Source organism: Etheostoma spectabile, chromosome 2, assembly GCF_008692095.1.
Source record: "Etheostoma spectabile isolate EspeVRDwgs_2016 chromosome 2, UIUC_Espe_1.0, whole genome shotgun sequence".
Lineage (NCBI taxonomy): Eukaryota > Metazoa > Chordata > Actinopteri > Perciformes > Percidae > Etheostoma > Etheostoma spectabile.
The window spans coordinates 7,193,791-7,202,456 of NC_045734.1; positions in this window are offsets into that span (position 1 = coordinate 7,193,791).

Below are 8,666 nucleotides of genomic sequence, written 5' to 3' on the forward strand. Positions count from 1 at the left end.
GAAAAAGTTGGACAGAGCTGAATGCGTAACATTTACGATCATTAGCAGCCACCCCCTCTGCATGATACTTGGTCCAGAAACGTGGTGCATAAAGTGATCAGTCACATTCCCCTCACTCCCTTTTCTAATTCCTCAGATGCAGAAACACCTGTTCAAGAGCCTGAGGCTGTCCAACATTTAAACTTTATAAAAGTGATTCTGTCATTAGCACACAGACCGTAACTGTTCGAGCAACCAGCACCACACACAATGGCTCAACTCAGCGTTAATGTGTGGGAATCGGCATTGAGGATGTCTCTCTGTGGCATCTAGATCTTTATTACCCTGTTGTTTTGTTTTTAATTGATTTTATGGTTTTTAGCAAAGCACGGAAAATGTCCAGTATATGCTTTTGTCATATAATCCAACATCCATCCATCCATCCATCCATCTTCATCCGCTTATCCGTTATCGGGTCGCGGGGGCAGCAGCTCCAGTAGGGGACCCCCAAACTTCCCTTTCCCGGGCCACATCAGGATGACTAAACTTAAAATTAAAAAAAGTCCTTATTTCAAGGCTCAGAGGGAAAAAAGATGACTTTGTAACATCTGCCCAGGAACATTTGTTGCTGTACACATTGTGTATCTCGGAATAAGCTGAATCTTTGTCCAAATTAAACTGCATTAGAATATTATTAGTTGTGAGGACAAAACCAAGACAAGAACAAAAAGAAAAAAAATAAATAAATAAGGAAAATGGGAGAAGTAGTACCACACATTTTAGACCAGTATCAAATCACACCAATAAAAAGCTTTTCCAAACCAACATCAGCCTGGATGTGACTTCCTTTTCAACACTGGGAATATGGTCTTGCAGAAATTAGCAACATTGTTCTCCACCCAATAATTTAACATATATAACCCCACTCAGTATGGAAATTAAGGTTAGAGTTATGATCACAGTTATCACATCCTTAAATAATTAGCAGTATCTACAAATACACACATGCATGCAGATGCATACTTTACTTTTGAAATAAAACCCCAAGAAGAGCCTTTTAGTTTAAAAGTGGCCTGTGTGTTAATGCTTTTTTTTTCCTCAATAATTCTTACAATGGGATAAATGACTGTGTGTAATGTGAAATGTGTCGGTAACACTGACTAATTCATAGAGAATCATCACCAAACGTTGCCATTTTTAACGTCTTTTTCAGCTCATTTTTAAATTTTTTAGTATGCAGCGGTTTTCATCTACAAAGCTCTGATACTGATACTGCAGACATTATCTGATGATTATCTCTCATATGCCTTTTAGCACAGCCATTAATTTCAGTCTTGAAATTGAAACTGTCAAAGATTAAAGTATGAATCAAATGCATTGTACTGTTGAATGTATTTTGTTATCCAACTGAAAAAAACTATTCATTTGTTCATTATTTAAAAGACTATTAAAGACATGTCCTAGTGAATTTGTTTCTTATTGGCTGACAGATTTATGTTAAAATGATATAACAGACCACCCCAAACAATGACCTGGTCAACAGTTTAATACATAGACGTCTTAAGAGAACTGGACATTCCAAGTTGGCGATTAATGGCAATAAAATTAGCTTGGTGTGCACATACCAGAAACGTTTTCATTTCTTTGAATCCTGGGACGTGAGTCTTTCAGGCCCTAGATTACGCACGTAAGTCTTTGCAGCTGTTCCTTTTGTGAGGGTTATGTCAGGGGGAAAAGTTGTATTTTTTTGCCCTGTGTGCGTCACTTGACCTACAATTCGGACAAAAATTGCCATAAGCCCAGCATGGTTCCTAGGGGCTTAAGTAAAACCACCACTCTAAAGTGGTGCACAGATCCAAAAACCTTCCAGGTAATCATAACAACAATAGTGATGCTTGGTGCAACTGTACAACTGTACAAAACAAAAAGACACTCCAAACATGTCTTGACACTGTAAAGAACAGACGTAAGAAAGGAAACACATTCACCTTATTTGGGTGTATTCAACCTTGTTTGTTCACCGTTTGATTATCACATCTAATGCTCACTGTACTGCTTTTGTACAAGGTTTTAAATTGGAACCTAATTAATCACTTCCTGTGTAGTTTTTGAAAGTTGAGTAATTGATTGTGTAGTTGACACACTCATGACTCCTTATAATTATCAGTAGTTACACCGATTACTCCAGTCAGTCGATCCATTTAGTGAGAGCTTGAAGCAATGAACCAACAATAATCTTCTGTCTTAAATGCCACAGCCATTACTCAAAACAACTGAATTAGAATTCAGTCCCATATGTACGACACATTGTGACCTTTGCTGTCAAAATAATAAAGGCCACGAGTGTATGCAAAATACATCACAGCAGCACATATAGCGCTGCACACATACGTGTCATTAACACTAATGAGGCTGACACCAGATGTGCAGCACCTGCCAGTACATCCTGTCAGTTGGCTGTTGTGCTTTCTGCCAGTGGACCGGAATGGTACACGCTCATCCTCTTCTTCCGCTCTGGACACCCTTCAGAGCTTTGGATTACTCCGACAGGTAACCACCCTAATTACAAGTCATAGCTGTTGTCATGGTTTCCCCAGACTCGGTCTGCCGTGGGTAAATCTCTCTGTCTCTCTCTCTGCTTTCGTCCTTTTGCTACGCCTAAACTGGTCATTTAAGCTACACCCAGGGACGCTCTCCTAAGGATGACCAATAGGTCATCGTTGAGTCAGGCTTACCCCATTTCCCCGCAGTGTTGTTGATACTGGCAGATTGACTCAACAACTTGTGTCCCTGTCCTAGTTTCTGTTTTCCTCGAATTTCCTCCCTCTGCTTGTTCCTAATTATTGACAAGCCAGGATCGAACCCAGTTTTAAAGCATTACCCTGAATCTGTCATGTTTTGTCAGTGCTTTCTTTTCGCCTTGGTTGAAATACCTTTTCCTAAAAAGGTAAACAAGAGTCAGAGTGCTTAATTGAAAGACTGTGCGACAAGAAATGAATGGACTAGACCAGAGAACTGCACAGGGTGGTTATTTGAACATTATACTTCTCTGCTCAGCAGTTTTGCAGTAGGCTCAGTTAGTCACGATAATTAGGCTTCTTTAATTAGGCCGTTAATTAGCAGGCATCTATTGCTCTGATCCAAACTTACCTTTGCTGAGGTTGGCAGTAGTGGATATTTATTTTCATTTTTATTAGAGGCAAAAAGGATTAAAGCAACGATTCATGATTGTATGCATTCAAAATGGTGTTTGATGCATTTCTGTATATTTTAGGTACTTGTTGACACTACGTGGGAAGAGGTATCACAGCATGTGCTTGCCATGTTGGACCGGTGCATTTGCCAACAAGCAGGGAACAGTGGGAGCATCACAGGCAGCCATCTGAGGAGCAGGGAGGGCTGAGGGAATAGACAGAAAGCATGCTGGTGGAAATTAGGTTAATTTTTTTTTCACCATGGTTATTTAATGACACTTTACGTCTAAACCTGTAGGACTGAAGGAGAAGGTAGTGAGTGTTTATATCAGAGAGTAGGCATTTAAAACAGCCTTGACACCTTCTTCTCAAAGTAGGTCACAAAATCCTCAGGGAAAAGTGAGAGATGCCAGTGGAAGGTGCCAAGGGGAGAAATATAAACACATCAATGTTTTCTTGTGTTTTAAAGCAGGAGATTAGATTTGAGAATGGCAGATTTATTGAACGACTCAACCTATACCACATCATCAAGGCGATTTGTTCATTTTAAACAAGGGGACAACCCCACCCTATCCCTCCTCATCCCCACCTCATATAGCCATACTGATATGAGACATTCTGGTTTTGATGTGGGAACTGGATATACATTTGATATATGACTTTGGTAATTCCATGGCTTTTAATTTTCCAATTAGTCAAATACTTCTATTGTACCATTCCCATCAGCCTCAACAGTTTTGTGTTTATTACTATGCAAATGCTAACACACCAAACTAAAATTGTGAACATAGCCAATGTTGTACATCACCTGCTAAATATCAGCAGTTTAAAATTGTCTTTGGGAGTAAGTTAGCAAGTTGATGTTAGCATGTAGCCCATGCAGCGTCAAAAAGCTGCTAGCATAACTGTAGACTTTAAGTCTTGTTTAAATTTAGTAGCAGTTTATTGCATTTTCTCTCAATTTTTATAGTTTTTTTTCTTTTTACCAAAGCTGTTTGCTTTTTTATTTTTCTATAACTCTCCTTAGCAACCCAGGATCTCACTTAGTGTGAACTGTGGTTTCCCTCTTGTGGCATTAATCTTAACTTTTTGGTTCGTAAGGACCTACAACCCACGTGAAAATCGAACAAATCTATAAAACAATGCATTTCAAACTGACTTAGTCATTGATTAGTACGCACGCACACACACACACACACACACACACACACACACACACACACACACACACACACACACACACACACACACACACACACACACTTTCAAAATCAATCATTCCTTGAACTGCATTGATGTAATTTTCCTCACAAGAAGTTCCCACGCCTCTGCATTTAAATCATTAATCCTCATTATGTATGTATACATCCGTGTGTAGGAGGGCGATGGTCCACAGAATGCTAACCTAGATTATGCTTACTCAATCAAGTGATGATGAAGCTTTCACCATTTTACCTGTTTATTTAATTTAGGTGTCTTCCAGGCTTCAATTGAACCTTGAAGTGTATAAATCAATGTCAATTAGCCCTTCCTATGAGGATCTGTTAGAGATGCGATTGCCACAGTGCTGTCAGAAAAAAATTCAAAATTGTTCAATTAACATAGATTTTTTTTTTTATTACTGCCACTTTATATTTTAATTACTGTTTTTGCGGCCACGTTTTGTATAATTGAAACATTTCTGATGCCTGTGCACCCCCCAGGCACTGTGACAGACACACTGCTTCCCCCTCTTCCTCTAGGGATTTTAAATGAAAGGTTTGAAAGCATTCCTGAATTTGTCCTGGACCAGAAAATAAAAAAAAACTAAATACCTGATACCTCATAAATAATATAAAATTTGTGCAAATGCCTGCCTCACAAAATAGAGACTATATCTTCAAACCTTTAAATTACGTGTAAAGATAGTTGTATCAGAAGTGGATATTTCTTTATTGAAAGAAGAGCAGAGAATGCCACTGAAGGCTTTTCGCAATGGGACACATGTTTTCTCTCTTCTCTTGGCTGGCTTTGGCACAAGTTTGACAGACAGATGGTTCATCCAATCACCTGGCAAGGATTTTTTTGAAGAAGCCTGCCCTTTTTGAAACTGTTTCCAATGGTTCTGTGTAACAAACCATCTGACGTGTTAGGTCAGTGTCACCCCTAAAGATGAATAAATAAATAAAAGCACTATGCACATTCATATTTAATAGTCCGGCTTTGAGAGTTACGACAAGTATGGAGGTGAGTAGTGCTACATCTCCACGACGTCAAGTCTACTGCCCTGAATGAGTAAATGTTAGAGGAATCACTGGACTGAGACAAGCTGTAACGAAAGCAGCGGGAACTGTACAGCAAAGACGTCAGAGGATTTTACTTGAAGTAATCCATTGATCAAGCAGTTCAAGAGCAGATATTGGTTTTGTTATTTTAGAGAAGTATATCTGCTTGAGCAGATATTCCTGAGCCAGAGGTGTGGCACAATTGCAGTGGATCTTTCAAAAAGTTGTTTCACCCATGTTAAGTGAAAGACCTCTTTAGGCTAATGATTTAAAAAAAAAAAATCAAAGTACATTCCCATGATAGTTGATATGTGTGTGTAGCAGCAAGACAGGCCTGCTTGGTTGTTTCGGGGAATGGTTGTGAAGATTTACAAGGAATATGTTTACAGCATTTACTATCTAACTGGCCCGATTTTTAACTGAATGGTGGGTATTACTGTGGACAAAGTACACACAGCGATTCACTGGTAAGAGGTTATTATGTTTATCCATGTATCCAGCTGATTTAATTAGCTCCCGTTACTGTCTCGGGTGAACAGTTAACTTCATTTAACATTTTGCGTGACATTTTGCACGGTGCAAAGGTTCCACCTAAACAAGTTCCTTCCAGAGACTATTTTGCAGAGCCACCGTTTCTGCGTCCGAAGCTAGCATGGCTGTAGACTTTAAGTTTTGTTTAAATATATCCATTTATTGCGTTTTCTCCCCATTTTTTAGTATGTATTTTCTTATACCAAAGCGTTTTTCTTTTTTATATACAACTTTCCTTAGCACCACAGGATCTCGATTAGTGCAATCTGTGGTTTCCCTCTTGTTGCATTAAACCTAACTTGTTGGTTTGTGAGGACCTATAACAGCCTCAAGCAGCATTGTTTAAAAGTTTGAGACGGTTCAGCTTGCAGTGAGGGACTTTGTAGCGCCTGTCAGAGATCATATTCTGGTAAGATTCCTGAAGTGTTTTTTACCAAATCTTCCGTTTGTCATAGAGGGTTTTCATAACCGTCATCAGTTGCCAAGTAGCCATATTGGAGGTACTCCGCATCACAACAAAGCACAGGCACTGAAGTAGATCCCAAACGTTGTCAAAGAAAATGGTTCATTATTGCTGTGTTTTAGGTTGTACCAATAGGTCAGACCAAGTAAAACATTTGGAATATCATTGACTTACAAAAGTGAATAAAAACCAGGGAGAGGAATGGCAGCAAACTGGGGCTCTTTGAAATGAAAAAAAAGAAAAAGAAAAAAGAGAGTCACTTGGCTACACCTTGAGAATCGCAATGATGTCATACAGTTTAGGTTAGGTTGAGACGTTACTGCATGACTTACTTCGGCCTTCACAACACAACGACTGTTGATGACTTAGTACTGTGTCTCCCTCACCCCTCCACACACACACACCATCTGGTTATAGGCTTCCAAACCTTTGTAGGATTTAAGGTCTTCCGCTGTGTGTGGGCTCAGCGAGAAAACCATGAAGTTGACTATACTGGGAAATACAACTGAAGGAAGAATCACCGGGTTGTCATGGATCCAAGAAGAGGGAGCCAACTTTTAGTATTCTGCTTATGCCAAGGTTAACCAGCGGAGATCTCAAGCCTAGGATCGGTGGGATGGAGAGTGGGTGTCACGAGAGAATATGAGCCTCTCCATAATTAATGGCCTGATTAATAATAAATCCCTTGACTATTTATGAAATAGTCAAAACTAATGAGATGTCTGCCATCCGTTTTCTAATAAGCATATTACCTATTCCACTCACTCTGTGTCTGCCACACAAATGATAACATCTGCATATGTCATGTTTCTGAAGGCACAACACATGAATATGAAACTTTTTGTTTTAAACAAGCTATTTTGGCTGCTAACTGGTGCTTAAGAAGAGAAACAATGACACTGCTCCTCTATTTGTTTCTCTGAGAGAATGCACTTGTCTAAAAATAAGTCAAACTACAATGTTTTACTTAACTTTACTACCTAGTTTTGATAGTTTTGCCTAAACTTAAAAGTTTTGTTGAAATTCACAAAACTGCAACTAAAGCTTCATACTTTGACGAGTAAAAGTGATGGCAAGGGGTCCTGAAAGCGTCTGTGTGTGACGAGTTGTGAATGAGAACGGAGTGGAAAATTAAAGGGAAAACTTAAAGTGTGACACGTGAAACCGGGTGTGCCATTTACATGCTTTCCCATGAGAAGTTAATTAAATATTTACTCCTGTTTGAGTATGTTTTGCTAAAAACTAACTAGCTTTGGAAAGTCACTGAGCCAAAAACAAACACACACATATATATCCACACACACATACATATCCACACACACATACACATATATATATATATATATATCCACACACATATACATATCCACACACATATACATATACACATATACATACATATATATATAATAATATATATATATATATTCTATATATATATATACACACACACACACACACACACATGCACACACACACACACACACACACACGACTCATTTTAAAGGATTTACCTCTTCAGTAAGAATGGGTTTGGAAGTTGGAAAGTATTGAGAGATGGACTAAAACCAGAACCCTGTTCCATAAAAGCAAACTTGGCAGTTAGGAAGGACCTGATGGGAAAGCAATGATTTTACAACCTAAACGGAACTGTCCTTGCAGTATGCAACATCTGTGGACTTGTGTGATATAAATTAAATAATTTATCATAATCATCTTACAGTATCATCCTCACTGTCGACACATTTCGACTTAGCTATCAGTTCATTCATTTAGAAATAGAACGCTGTGCTCTTCAAACTGCTCTCTCATTCAAGTTTAGAGTGTCAGATGGTTGTATGAACACACCCTCAGTGTTAAAACTTGTTCAGATCGATGACTGCAAGAAGTTGCCGCTTTAAGAGTGACAATGTTGCTTTATGATATTCAATTTTTAATATTTCAGCAAACCTGAATGTGAAATGCTGTAGCTGTCCCTTCAACGGTCACTGCTTAAATTCCTTAAAAGATGTATGAATTCTTCACATGTTTTTTTAATACTAACCACTGCCCGGGGGGCCGGGAACATTGCTGCTCTCTCTTCAGAACAACTTTCACAGTGTATTGATTTGATCCATGTTCAACCTCTCTGCTGCTTAAGAACAGCATGCACCCTTAATTAGTTAGTCTGACTGCGAGAGCTTGAATTGACCTCTGTGGAACCGCTTTAGCCCTAACTGATTTGTTAGGTTGATT